Here is a 13445-nt window from a genome sequence, read left to right as displayed (position 1 = left end):
ACCTTTTTGGGCTATACCATCAACGCTCATGGTCTCAAGCCCCTCACTGACTGTCACTGTCATCCAAGACTATCCACTACCCAAAACTCAAAAACAGCTGAAATGCTTCCTTTGTCTGATTGCATTCTACAAAAGGTTTATGCCACTATGTTCTCAAATTATCTATCCACTCCAATGTTGCCTTAAAGATAAATACAAGCCAACACATGCACTAGAACTCATGGACGACCAACTGAAAGCTTTCACAGACATCAAGCAAGCACTCGCAGACACATCTGCACTTGCACATTTGCATCTGAACTCTTAACTTTTTCTGCTTCCCAATGCCAGTGGTACGCATGCTGCCCTCTGCAAATTTTCTTCCGATGTCCTTCCGGATCATGACAATCACATCAATACGTCCTCCGGATCCTCGACCCGGCCGTCATTTGGGGGGCAATTTCGCCCCCCCCCCCGGCTTTTGAAAATACACTAAAAATAGTAAATATATATACATACATTGAGTACATGTGCTTTGCCCCCCCTCCCCAGGAAAAAGTTGAAATGATGGCCCTGTCCTCGACGGACTGCTCTACACATGACTGGCCGCTGTCCACTCTCATCGCCAACCAGCAGGACTCATCGATTTACTTGATTGATTGAAACCCTTAGCTTTTCTTCAGTACCTCATTCAATTCTACTGATATCTAAAAGTATTTACGAATGCGAACAACTGTCTATTTATCCAGCAGTAAAATATTTTCGCCATCAATTGCAAGGTCATCACCTTATCATTGTGACTGATCATAAACCAATTTCCCATGAATTCGACCAGAAACTCAAGTCAGCGTCTCCCATCATCCAAACACAATTGTGTTACATCAGCGAGCACACCACTGACATCTGATATCTGCCTGGCATTCTCAACACTCCAGCAGACGCCATGTCTCGTTTACAAGCTAAGGCACTCCATCTTGACAAAATCGACTATTCTCTTCTGGCCAACACCCAACAGACCGATCCAGAACTTTCCAAACTTTTTGACTCTAGTTCGACAAGCAATAAAAATTTCCTAAGAATTAAACAAAAGTTTCTCCCCGAATACAGACTGAACCTCTATGTTGATCATTCGCAAAAAGTCTTCTGATTATTTCTTCCCCTAGCATTTCACAAACAAGTGTTTGAAAAATTTGATTCTCTATGCCATCCAGGGGTCAAAGCATCTGTGAAACTCCTCACTGAATGTTTTGTCTGGCCAAACATAAAATGAGATGTCATTAACTTCGCCTGTGCTTGTATCGCCTGTCAACGAAACAAAGTGCACAAACACCCCAATCGCCTCTCCGAGTTTGTTCTGTGCCATTGGAGAAATTCACTCACCTGACCTTCGACATTGTGGGCAGACTCTCGAATCGCCAAGGTTAAAAATATCTTCAAAGTATTTCCGATCCGAGATATGTTCGCAGACTTGTTACAGAGCATTATATACCAACTGGTTTTCACAATATGGGATCCCCAAAACCATCATGACAGACCAGGGTTCGCAATTTGAATTGCATCTATTCTGTAAATTCAACACTTTGTTCGGAATAAATCATATCCATATGACTGCTTACAACCCTAAACGCTACCAAGCTCATCAAACGCCATCATTGTCAGCTCAAACAAGCATCACATGAAAAGTGATTGGGTCAACAGTCTTCCTTCGGCTCTCTTCGGCCTCCGAACATGCTTTCGATCAGATCTCGATGCCACCACTGCCGAAATAGTCTTCGGTCAAACACTGAGATTGCCTGGAGAGATTTACATTGAAAAACATGTCCCGGAGAAAGTAACCTCCTACCTCGACAAACTGAAGGATCCACATGCTCTATGGACACATTCAAGCCCATCCCAACTTCACAGCATGGTGTAACAAAAACTTTTTACGTTCCACAAGCCCTGACGACCTGCACGCATGTTTTCGTTCTCACTGACGATGTCCGATGTCCTCTCCAACCGACCTAAGAAGTTCTCTTTGAAGTGCTGTCGCGATCTGAAAAATTCTTCCATGTACGTGTCAAGAACAGGGAGTCAGTGATCTCGATCGATCCACTGAAACCGACCTATCTCCTCAATGACCAGTACATGGAAAGGCTGGACATCGAAGTTCCATCACAACAGCTATATCTTACAGCCATTACAGAATCTTGGGCAAACGATCTTTCTTACACATCTCAGGATACAATACTTTTTTGAGAAATAGATCTGATAGGAAAGGGGGTGGAGTGTTGATATACGTGAAATCCTGTTTGAAGGCTAGAGAGTGTAACGTGCAGAGAAGTGATATTGAAACCATATGGGTTGAACTTGAGAACAAAAGACGTCATAAACTTATTATTGGGGTTTGTGACAGTCCACCGAATAGGGATCCAAACTACATCGCCAAATTGCATGGTGAAATTCCCTACATGTGTAAGCAAAAGAGGGTTCTCATACTAGGGGATTTCAATTACCCAGGTATTGATTGGGAGGACCTTTCATCTGGAAATCAGTATGAAAGAGACTTTCTTAAGTTGGTGCTCGAAACTTTTTTGTATCAGCATGTATCAGAAGCCACTAGGGGTACTGCTATTTTGGATTTAGTTCTTACTAGTTCTGAGGATCTAGTTGAACATGTTTCGGTGGAGGAAGAGTTTTCTTCCAGTGATCATCGTATCGTCAGATTTCACTGTAACTTTTCCTCAGGTAAGGTTGATAATAAAAGACTGGTTCCTTGTTTTCGGAGAACTAACTTTGATGTTTTGAAAAGAAGGTTAGCGGAAGTTTTCAAAGACCAGTTGGAATCAGTAGGGGTGGTAAGTCAATGGGAAGAATTTAGTACGAAGCTGTCCTCTGTTTTGCACGACGTCATACCCTTTGTTCGAAAAAAGCGTGATTGTACATTGCACCCTCTATGGTTCACAGATAGCGTGCGGAACCTTTATCTTGAAAAGAAAAGAGCATTCAGAGAGTATAAAAGTGGAGGAGGTGACCTATCATTGTTTACTGATAAAAGAAGACTGTTGAAGAAAGCGATAAGTGATAGTAAAAAGGAAGTTGAATCTAGGTTGGCAGATAACATTGGCTCTGACCCAAAATCATTTTTTCGATACGTCAATAATGAATGTAAGGGGACGGTTGGCCCCCTCTCGATAGGAGGCTCTAGGGTAGAGAGCAATGTAGGCATGTGTAGTGCTTTCAATGACTTTTTCACGTCGGTTTTTAATGGAGATAATGATATTCGATATACGAGTGTTGCATGGGGTAATAAAACCCTCAACGATATTCAAGTAGAAGACGTGGAGGTCCTAAATCTTCTAAGAAATGTATGTGCAAGCAAAGCACCAGGACCAGATGATATCTATCCCAGGGTCCTCAGGGAATGTGCTAATGAATTGTTGGGGCCAGTCGCACAGATATACAGGAGTAGTGTTGCTGAGGGTATCGTCCCAACAGATTGGAAACTTGCAAACGTTGTTCCGATATTTAAGAAGGGTAGTAGAGAAGCGGTGTCAAATTATCGTCCAGTGAGTTTGACGAGCTCCCACTCAAAAATTTTGGAAATTATCATGTTAACTAATCTCACAAATACAAATACAACGCCACAACAGGCAAATTGCCCAACAAGGTGGCTGTCTTAAGAACATCATGGATCCCCAAGCCATTTTTTTGGAGGCCCTACCTACTACTGCTACACCACACATGCACCCAACCCAGCGGAACCCTCAACGAATCGGTACATGCGGGAATGTGAGTGTACGTGTAGTGAAACCTGACGTGAAGTTTTCTTTTTGTTTCTCTGTAATGCTTGTCATGTGTAGTGCTGCCATCTGCCACCAGTTTTTTCTAACTATGAGTGAAGTGTTATGATTGAATGATTTATCGTTGTAGGACTGTTGCTCTCTGTGGCGAGACTTATTAACGGGGAGATCGGATCGCATTTGCGCCTTGAAGTTGGGAACCACAGAAAACCAACTTCAGCCGACCACTTATATCCAAAGGCCTTATCATCAAAAGGGAGTTTGTGAAGTGGATAGACGAGAATAATGTATTGTCGGATAATCAGCATGGGTTCAGGAAGGGGAAGTCATGTGTAACTAACCTCCTTTGCTACTACGATCACGTGACTAAGGCTTTGGGTAAGAGCAAAAATGTCGACGTTGTTTACCTTGATTTCCAGAAGGCATTCGATCGGGTCCACCATGACAAACTCTTGAAGCGTTTACACGAGATTGGAATTGGGGGCAACTTGCTGAATAGGATAGAATCATGGTTAAGAGATAGGTCGCAACGAGTTATGGTGAACGGGGAATTCTCTTGTTGGACAGACGTCACAAGTGGAGTTCCTCAGGGAAGTGTCCTTGGCCCCATACTTTTTTCACTTTTTATCGATAAACTCGATCAGTGTATCGATGGGATTACTAGCAAATTCGCAGATGATGTGAAGCTAATGGGGGTAATCGGAATGAAAGCGATAGGGAGTTGCTTCAGACCAACTTAAACAGGATTGCAGCATGGGCAAATGAATGGAGCATGACGTTTAGCGTTGATAAGTGCGTGGTCGCTCATTTTGGTTCGAACAACCCATGGTTCTCTTACGAGCTGAATGGCGTCACTATCCCGGATGCAACTAGGGTCACAGATTTGGGAATTCTCATTGACGAGCGACTTAGGTTTTCTGAACATTGTTCAGCGGTGGTCAAAAAAGCGAATAGAACGATTGGTCTCATTTTCAAAAAGGTCTCTTCGCGTTCTCCTAAAGTCATTCTTCCACTTTTTCAAGGCTTAGTTCGTCCTGGACTGGAGTATGCTGTAAGGTTTTGGAGACCATACCTACAGAGGGACATAGATTTGGTTGAAGGGGTGCAGAGAAGAGCTACGTGTGTCCTTATTGGCACAAAGGGCTTGAGTTATGAAGAGACACTTCTTTTTTTGAATATGTTTATATTGGATGAACGCAGGTGTAGAGGAGATATGATCGAAGTGTTCAAAATTTTCAATGGGATGGATAGGATGGACCATGAACTTTTAGTACACCGCCAATCGACTGCTTTTACAAGGGGACACCAGTATCGATTGGTGAGGGACAATGCAAGGTTATGGTGTCGCAGGGAATTTTTCTCTAATAGGGTTGTTAATAAATGGAATAGCTTACCTCCGGAGGTAGTAAATTGTAACACAATGGACACGTTTAAAAAGAAATACGATAAACATGTTGGGGTAAATCGAGAAGCTGTCCATTCTTAGAATAAGACAACCATAAGTATTCTTTATGGGCATTGTATAATATTTTATCATGTGTATATATTGTTTATAATTTGTGTTAATTGCATTTTTAATTGGGTTCCTGTTGTTTTTTTTTTAAATATATGACAACCATATTTTTATCAGCCACCTCGTTGGGCATTTTGCCTGTTGTGGCGTTGTATTAGTAGTACATTACCTCACATACATTTTCATTTTCTTTCCCATAAGAAATAGCACATCTCCTACTGTATATCTCCCAGTCTTAATATTCAATAGTTGTTTTTTTTTATACTTTCACACACACACTGTCACTGTTAAGCCCAGTTAATCAAGGTTCTACTGTATAGTAGTAACAGATTTATGAAAAATAATCAGCTATATACAGGGGGATTATAGTGTAAGTTTTAATTCTCCAAAACTATACAATAAGTACTGATCAGAATGACTTGAAAATTTGCATGGATACTCCTGAAGCAATGGAAGTTTCTTTCGCAAAAGAAAAAAGTGCAAAATGTGCAAGTAGATGATGCTGTACTTGGCCAGCAGTATAATCTATTTTGTGCAACCACATCATTTTGGCACTTCCACAGCATCAGTGTGTGGATAGAACTTCTATCAAGATGTACATTGCAATTTTTCTCTAATAGGGTTGTTAATAAATGGAATAGCTTATCCCCTAAGAGGTAGTAAATTGTAACACAATTGACACGTTTAAAAAGAAATACGATAAACATGTTGGGCTAAATCGAGAAGCTATCCATTCTTAGAATAAGACAACCATAAGTATTCTTTATAGGCATTGTATAATATTTTATCATGTGTATATATTGTTTATAATTTTTTTAAATAGCATTTTTAATTGGGTTGATGTATTTTTGAAATATATGACATCCATATTTTTATGGGCATGTTTTTCTCAGCCACCTCGTTGGGCATTTTGCCTGTTGTGGCGTTGTATTTTTATTTGTATTTATAACAGAGCAGCAGATGGTGATGATTATTCCAGCCACCTACTTAGGGGAGGGGTACTGTGTCGACAGCGCCAACCACTCGATGTCGCTGGGCGTAATAGGGAAAAGAGCGCACCTGTGCGATGGAGGAACTGGACTTGTGTTTGCTGTTCAAACCAGACAGTCACGCGGTCTGCTCATATCGATGTAAAACATTCTTGTAGATTCTATTGCATATAAGTTATATGACTACAATATAAGTTATAGCGACCCATTCCCTATATATCTACATGAATGGGAACGTCGCCGAACAGAAAATGTGTTTGCAATATGCTGGGTACTCCAGTTCACTATGCCACAGATTCAGCGGAGATGCCAATGACACGCTATAGCGCATCAATTACCCGGAATTTCGGAAAAGGATGCATAAAAATTTGGTTCACGCGTCCTCTGGGACGAGTTCTTTCATAGTTTCAAGGAAAAACCTTCCAATTTTTTTTTTTTTTACCATCTATGGTGATCACGCGACCTTGAAAAAGTGGTTTTACTACTTTGTATACTGTACTGACTGTATTGTATTGATGTACACGTAGGTTGTTAAAGAATAAGATGAATACCTAGTTTCTTCACTGAATGAGGGGCCATGTCAAAGGACGCAGAGTAGTCCTAGATTCTAGGAGGTTTTGGCCGTGTACAGAGTTATCAAATTTTTGAGTTATCAAAATTCCTCTGCGGATTACATACTGTATTCTATCCCCCTGGTCACATACCAAAATTACTGTACTTTTGCAGCTATCTACCGACATTCAACGACAATGTCCCCACTAGCACAATGGTATCATTAGGATATCACTAGAACGTCGGAAAAAAGTCAGAAATTTCTATGTATCTGATATCAAACGGTTTAGTGAAAATGTATTCACTCAATGAATGCCAAAAAAATATATATATATCTTCTTTTTTTCTCAAAAATAGTTCTACTTTCGTTTTTACATTATGTCTATTAGAAGGAGGCTATCTTAGATTGATAATTAGTCTTTATAAAAATAATCCAAATTTTCGCACATCCCAATGCCAAAATCACCACCAAGAACAATGGAAAACGACATTCTCATTTCTCCTCCAAATGCTAACTCCAATTCTCCCGGCAAATGCCAACAATGAAGAAGGAATCACCATTTTGAAAGTGGCATCGTTACAAGCTGCGAATGCGTGTGATTTAATGTTGTCTTAAAACAAATTATAGTATTTAATGAAGTATGAAGAAGTGCGACAAAAGATCTCAGACAAAATCGTGGATGCTGAAGTTTATAGGTAAGCATTATTTTATTGCTTTCAAACTAGAGGATAAATTTTCGAAGATATTGTCAATGTTTGTTTGAAAAAAAAAAAAAAAAAAGTTTTTTTTTTTTTTTGTTATTTACATTTATAAATCCCCTCCCCTCCTGCTGGGCTGTGATCTTCATCGAGCCTCTCTCTCCATAAGGAATTTACAGTGTGAAAAAAGGTAAGGGTTGCCCGGGCAGGGCCGGAGCTAGGGGGGCAACTGCTCCAAAAGGCAAAATTTAGGGGTAGCAGTTTTAGGTGACCGTGCCCCTCAGAAAGTCTATCTCTGCCTATGGATAGATGGCACCACCTACTGAACACAAAACATGCCAAACACTAGATACACATACAAGCACACTGTTAAGTTTCACCAACACAAATCTGACATAGCTCCAACATTTAGGTGTAAAAATATGTGGCCGTTGAATGGCAACAGATCAGAGTGGTGGGCCATCAGGGATGGAAAATAAAATCATTCTACCAAGAAATGGCTTTGCAAGGATTTATATGAATGATATGGAATCAGAAAAAAAACTTTTAAAACTTTTTGAACTTTTCTTCCTCCACCGCAACTGCAACACTCCACTTGGTATATCAAACTACTCTGTTACCAAACTTATATCTCTCCCTTCCTTTCCTACGGCGCTGAAATCCGGGACCTCTACACCTCCAGTAATATAGACAAACTCGAATCAATCCAAAATAAATCCACCCGATTTGCTCACGACTGCTGGTCATCTTTTGTTTCCGTGTTCAAACTTAAAAACGAACTTCATCTCCTCCCTCTTTCTACTCTTCGTCTCATTTCTTGATTAACATTGTTTTATAAAATTTTTCACAGTCAATTCAACAGAGATACCTCTGGTGTATATCTTAGCTAAATCATCTTATAGCTCTAGAAGACTCAGCCATTCTCTTAAATTAAAACCTATTTTTGCTTCCACTGACTGCTTTAAATACAGCTTCTTTCCTCATACCACTGGTGAATAGAACAAACTCCCAAGCTTTATTGTCAAATACCCCACTATCACTAGTTTTTTGTCCAATATCAAACAATATCTTTGTCATTTTCAATCGCATCCTCTTGTATAGGCCCCAGGGCCAACAATATTGTATAAATAAATAAATCAGAAGATGAGTGTCAGAGAGAGAGAGAGAATTTCATTTGCTTTAAATTTAAATCAGAAGATATTATTGAAAGAGCTAAGATTTTTTTTAACGAAATGTAAAATCAATCAGAAGGGAATTTATAGATTGATTTATTAGTAAATATATAAATGTGTGCCCCTAAATTTTAATTACAGTAGATCCTGCTAATAACGTTTTTCAAAAAACTGTCATAAAAAACTTGTAAGCAGGAAAACACTTTTAACGGGAAATCTTAATGAGAATTACTCAGAGTTGAACTGTGGAAATAAGTCGTAATAAAATGCTCTAAATGGCAATGTTATAAGTGGGATCGACTGTACATTTGTTTTTGATTTATTACATTAGTTAAATTCTCAGTATTAATGGGCTTCTTTGCAAGCTTTCCCTACTAGAAATGAAAGTAAATGATCCTTTGGATAGATCATGTTTTTAGAAATGAATTATTTGATTCACAAAGATACCTCCTTCTCCTACCCAGGGCATGGTCCATTGTAAGATGTACACAAAAAGGATGTACATTAGGGTGGAACAAAATTATTTTTTTTTTCGAAATTGCCATTGTAATAGAATTTAAAATATGCCTTTATCTGAAAAAATAACATTCCTAATTTTTTCCCCCAAAATTCAAACTTCTAGAGGTTCCTCATCGCCCCTGAACGCACGTTCCTCATCGCACGTGTGGAATTCTGTAACATGACACTGCGGAGGAGACTTTCCTATTCCCTTGAAAACATGATTCATTCAGTGACCTCGATGTTTTCAGTATTCATTTGCAATCTTACCCCTTAACTGAGAGGGTGTATAGCAGTCAAAATGATGATCACAAGCCTTTATTGTTGTGACATTTTCTGAAATTTTAAAGTGTGGGATTCTCGGGTCTCACCCACCTATGGCGATGTTAAGCTTTGTTATTTGCTGACTCAACACAATATGAAGGCCCAACAATCAAGAAAGATCCAGCTATTGCAGACATTTTTGAAATTATCATGCCAAAGATAGAACATATTTGGAAAACTGCTTAAATTCCTACAATTTCTCACCAACCGATATGCAAAATTTTCAATAGGCATTCACTGTAAATACAAGAATCTTCAGAAAATATGAAAGAAAGGAAAGATTCTCAAACTTTCAAGTTGAACTTAAAATCTTTTCAGTGCGAAGCACAGAAATTCCTCGACATTGCAGCATGCAAATGTGACTTTGAAGACTGTAAGTGTGACAAGTTGAGAAAGGTCCCAAATTTAGAGCGAGATTTCTTGCAAGATCAAACAAGTACACGCAAGATGACCATTGGTGGAGTAGATCAATCGGTGCTGAAGCAAGTACTTCATTTGCTTTTGAAGTTCTACCATCATCCTCTTAGATGAGAACTAAACTACCAAATGCTGTTCTTGCTTGTGATAGAAGCAGAACAGAAGTGTCTGATCCATCAGCTGTAATTATTGCGAATGCTGGGCTGGAAGATGGTGAGTTATTGACGAAAGAGAAGCCAAGTATGACAATAGACCGGATGAAAATAAGGCGTCAAAGAGCATCACAGGGAGTTTTTTTGCAAGATAAAATTCTTAGAACAAATGTGCGAGGAATATATTTTGATGTCGAAAAGACAAAACCTTAGCTAATGTCAAAGAAAGTGATACTTTCCATACAACCACAATATCTGAAGAACACATAACCGTATTGCAGGAACCCGGGTCGATATATCTTGGTCATACAACTCCAAGAGAGTAGTAGAGCAAGGGATATTAAGTCATCAATCCTAGACTTTTTGCAGATTTTCATACGAAAGAATTGATGGCGATCAGATGTAACGGAACTGTTACCAATACTGGTTATAAAAATGGTGCTATCAAATCAATAGAGAAAGAAATTCCCTCGCAATGGCTTATTTGTCTTTTTCACTTCAATGAGTTACCTCTAAGGCATCTTGTGAAGCGTCTAGATCAGTGATTCCCAACGTGGGCATCAATGCCCCCTGCGGAGCGATGGAATGTTTCGGGGGGGGGGGGTGGTAGAAGCTACGGGTATAACATGGGATCCTATGGGTTAGATTGTGTTGGGGGCGATGGGAGAAAAAATTTCTACGCCCACCCAGAAAATTTTTTTTATATATTGCTCTTATTACTCTTAGATAAGAACCTTATTTACAAAAAACTGGGAATCAAGAGAATTCTGAAAATTAGAAATGAAGGATTATCAGAAGCAGAAATCCGTACTTCCCATGTTCCGAAAATAAACTTTTCTGCTAAGCACTATTCGGAACTATGTGCATGGGATCAAGTGTGAATGACTGAACCACCTATTATAAAAAATCAGGAAATGGACCCACAAAAAATGATATGAACCTACTTTTCCATCTGTACCGAATTTTCCATGTCACACACAAGCAGTTGAACGGTGCGTACGATTCGTAACTGAAGCACCTCTTGCTGTATCAACAACCGAGAGTCGTGAAGGCTTCATTCAAGTAAGAATAAAATCAAGGAGTACTCTTCCATCGTTTGAAAAAAAAGCGGACTATTTTGCAAAAAAGTGAAATGTAATAACAGTGTGATAACAGAGGAAGCAATAGAGGCATTCTCCTGTGAAACTGTGAAACCTATATCGTCAAACTATGTTTCTATTTTTAATTTGGAATATGGTTATAGTTTTGTCCCCCCCCCCTAAAAAAGGGTGTTTATTTTCATCTCCCCTACCAATCACTATATATTCAGAGTTCTTGAAAAATTCTAATTTCAACTGCCATGACAGCTGCAAATAAGCAAATATGCTTGTCAGTTATAACTTATGTATGGAACTCTTAACTTGTATTTCTCTGGGTTTATATATACTATATATATATTCAGTTTTGCCTCACATGCACTGAATAACTTTTAAATTAAGTGCTTTTCTTTTTTTAAAAATACTTTTTAAAAATCAACTTCATTTATGTTTGGAAAGATTATTATAATGTGTACTTAGAAAAGTCTTTTTGCTTGACCTTTAGGCTCTGTGAGGAACCTCAAGATATTAAAATATTTTCCTAGATTTTGGTATAAGTTCTTAAAACCTTGAAAGGCATCTTTCGAATACTAAGACATCATCAGTTTCCAAAAAAAAGTGAAAAAACATCCTTTTTTGTTCCTCCCTAATGTACATGCCTATTTAAGTTAGATATTTTGAGGTTGTGCAAGAAGGAAATTCAATTTTTCCCATTTTGCCCAAAAAACCGCCTGGGCTGGATTTTTTTAAAATAAAAACCCGGGGTGTTTTACAAACCTGCTCTTAACATATCTTTTATTTGAATGTCAATGAAATCTGCTAGTGATTCCCGCCTAATGATACAAGTGCCTACAGGACTAGGTGAAATAAGGACACCTCTGTTTCTCAGAAGCAGAAATTCAATTTCATTAGCAAACTTCACCAGACTTTCAAGCATTAACTGGAGACAACGTTGGGGTAATTATCTTGAAATCATAATTTTTTGAATTGGTGACTTTTGTCTGAACACCAATGATATATTTAATACAAAATATAAACTCTAATTGTAATTGCTATTTCATAGTAAAATTAAATCCCTACACAACATATATCTAAGTATGTAGTAATTTTACTGATGTAAAGGTACCAAGAGAATCATTTAAGAGCATTGTCTAAAATACATCAATGGTTATTCACCTTTCATTTACTAAATACAACTTTCATTTAATTGACTTTTGTCAACAGCATTTGGTAGAAAGTGACAAAAGTAAAACATTTTATCAAAAATAAGAAAAATGGAAGCCCTACACATGCATTATTCTATAAAAAAAAATTTGAAAAGTCCCATAAACCAAATATTGGAAGATTTCATAGAGAAAACTTTAATCTACTCTTAAAGCAGAGAATATACATAGTAATGGAACATAATTATGTATGAAAATAGAGATGTAAAATCGTTGAGAATAATCTTACGGAGAATATTCTCTGGTAGGACTACTTTATAAATAACTTGAGAATATTCTTATAAGTTCTTGATGAGAATATTCTCTTCTTACTTATAATATAATTACATATAATATCCATGAGAATATTCTCTGGAAGGACTACTTTCATAAATTACTGGGGATTTACATATATGTAATAACATGTATTATAATAAATAATCTCAATAAATAACTTGAGAATAATTATTTTTATATAATAATTATTATTTTTATATAATAATTATTATTTTTATATAATAATTATTATTTTTATATAATAATTATTATTTTTGATAAGAATATTCTCTAGTAATTTATAATAATAGTCTTTTGAGAGAATATTCTCAGGTGAATGTCCCTGTCTCTCTTCCCATCAAGAAGATGGGTATATTGAAGTTTTAGACCACAATATTAAAGTTTGAAAGCAAGAAAATTAAACCAACAGGGCTGAATTGCACAACTTTTAAAGAAATGTGAGTGATACAGAATTTAAGTGCATGTGCATTGAAAAATCAACAGTTCTGTATCTTAGAATGAAAGTGATTGTATAATTGCTTCCTTTATCAATCAACTTTGATTTGTTGTGAATTTATTTCTGAAAATTTATCTAATTTTAAAATAATTTTTTAATGTTTTAATTTAATGGTTTCTAAAATCTTCGTAACCAAAATTTTAAAACCTCTCATCATGACCTGGAGAAAATATTCTCGAACTAAAAGTTGTCATTGGGGAGTGATTATATCAAAAATTGTTTTGTTGTAAATGTTGCAGGTAATTAAAACTGATTTATATTTCACAATGTAAAAAAAATTAGTAAAAATATTTAAAT

At 37.4% G+C, this 13445-nt stretch overlaps 1 protein-coding gene across 5 annotated transcripts in view; it reads right to left on the bottom strand.

The window, feature by feature from the left end:
• The window catches only part of Cog6 (conserved oligomeric Golgi complex subunit 6), a 209964-nt gene that overhangs the window by 21795 nt on the left and 174724 nt on the right, over positions 1-13445 (bottom strand). The window lies entirely within an intron of this gene.

This window comes from Pholcus phalangioides, unplaced genomic scaffold, assembly GCF_987345545.1.
Source record: "Pholcus phalangioides strain wild (caught in Gottingen) unplaced genomic scaffold, Ppha-v1.0 ptg000020l_1, whole genome shotgun sequence".
Taxonomy (NCBI): domain Eukaryota; kingdom Metazoa; phylum Arthropoda; class Arachnida; order Araneae; family Pholcidae; genus Pholcus; species Pholcus phalangioides.
This window is presented reverse-complemented; position numbering and strand designations above follow the sequence as displayed.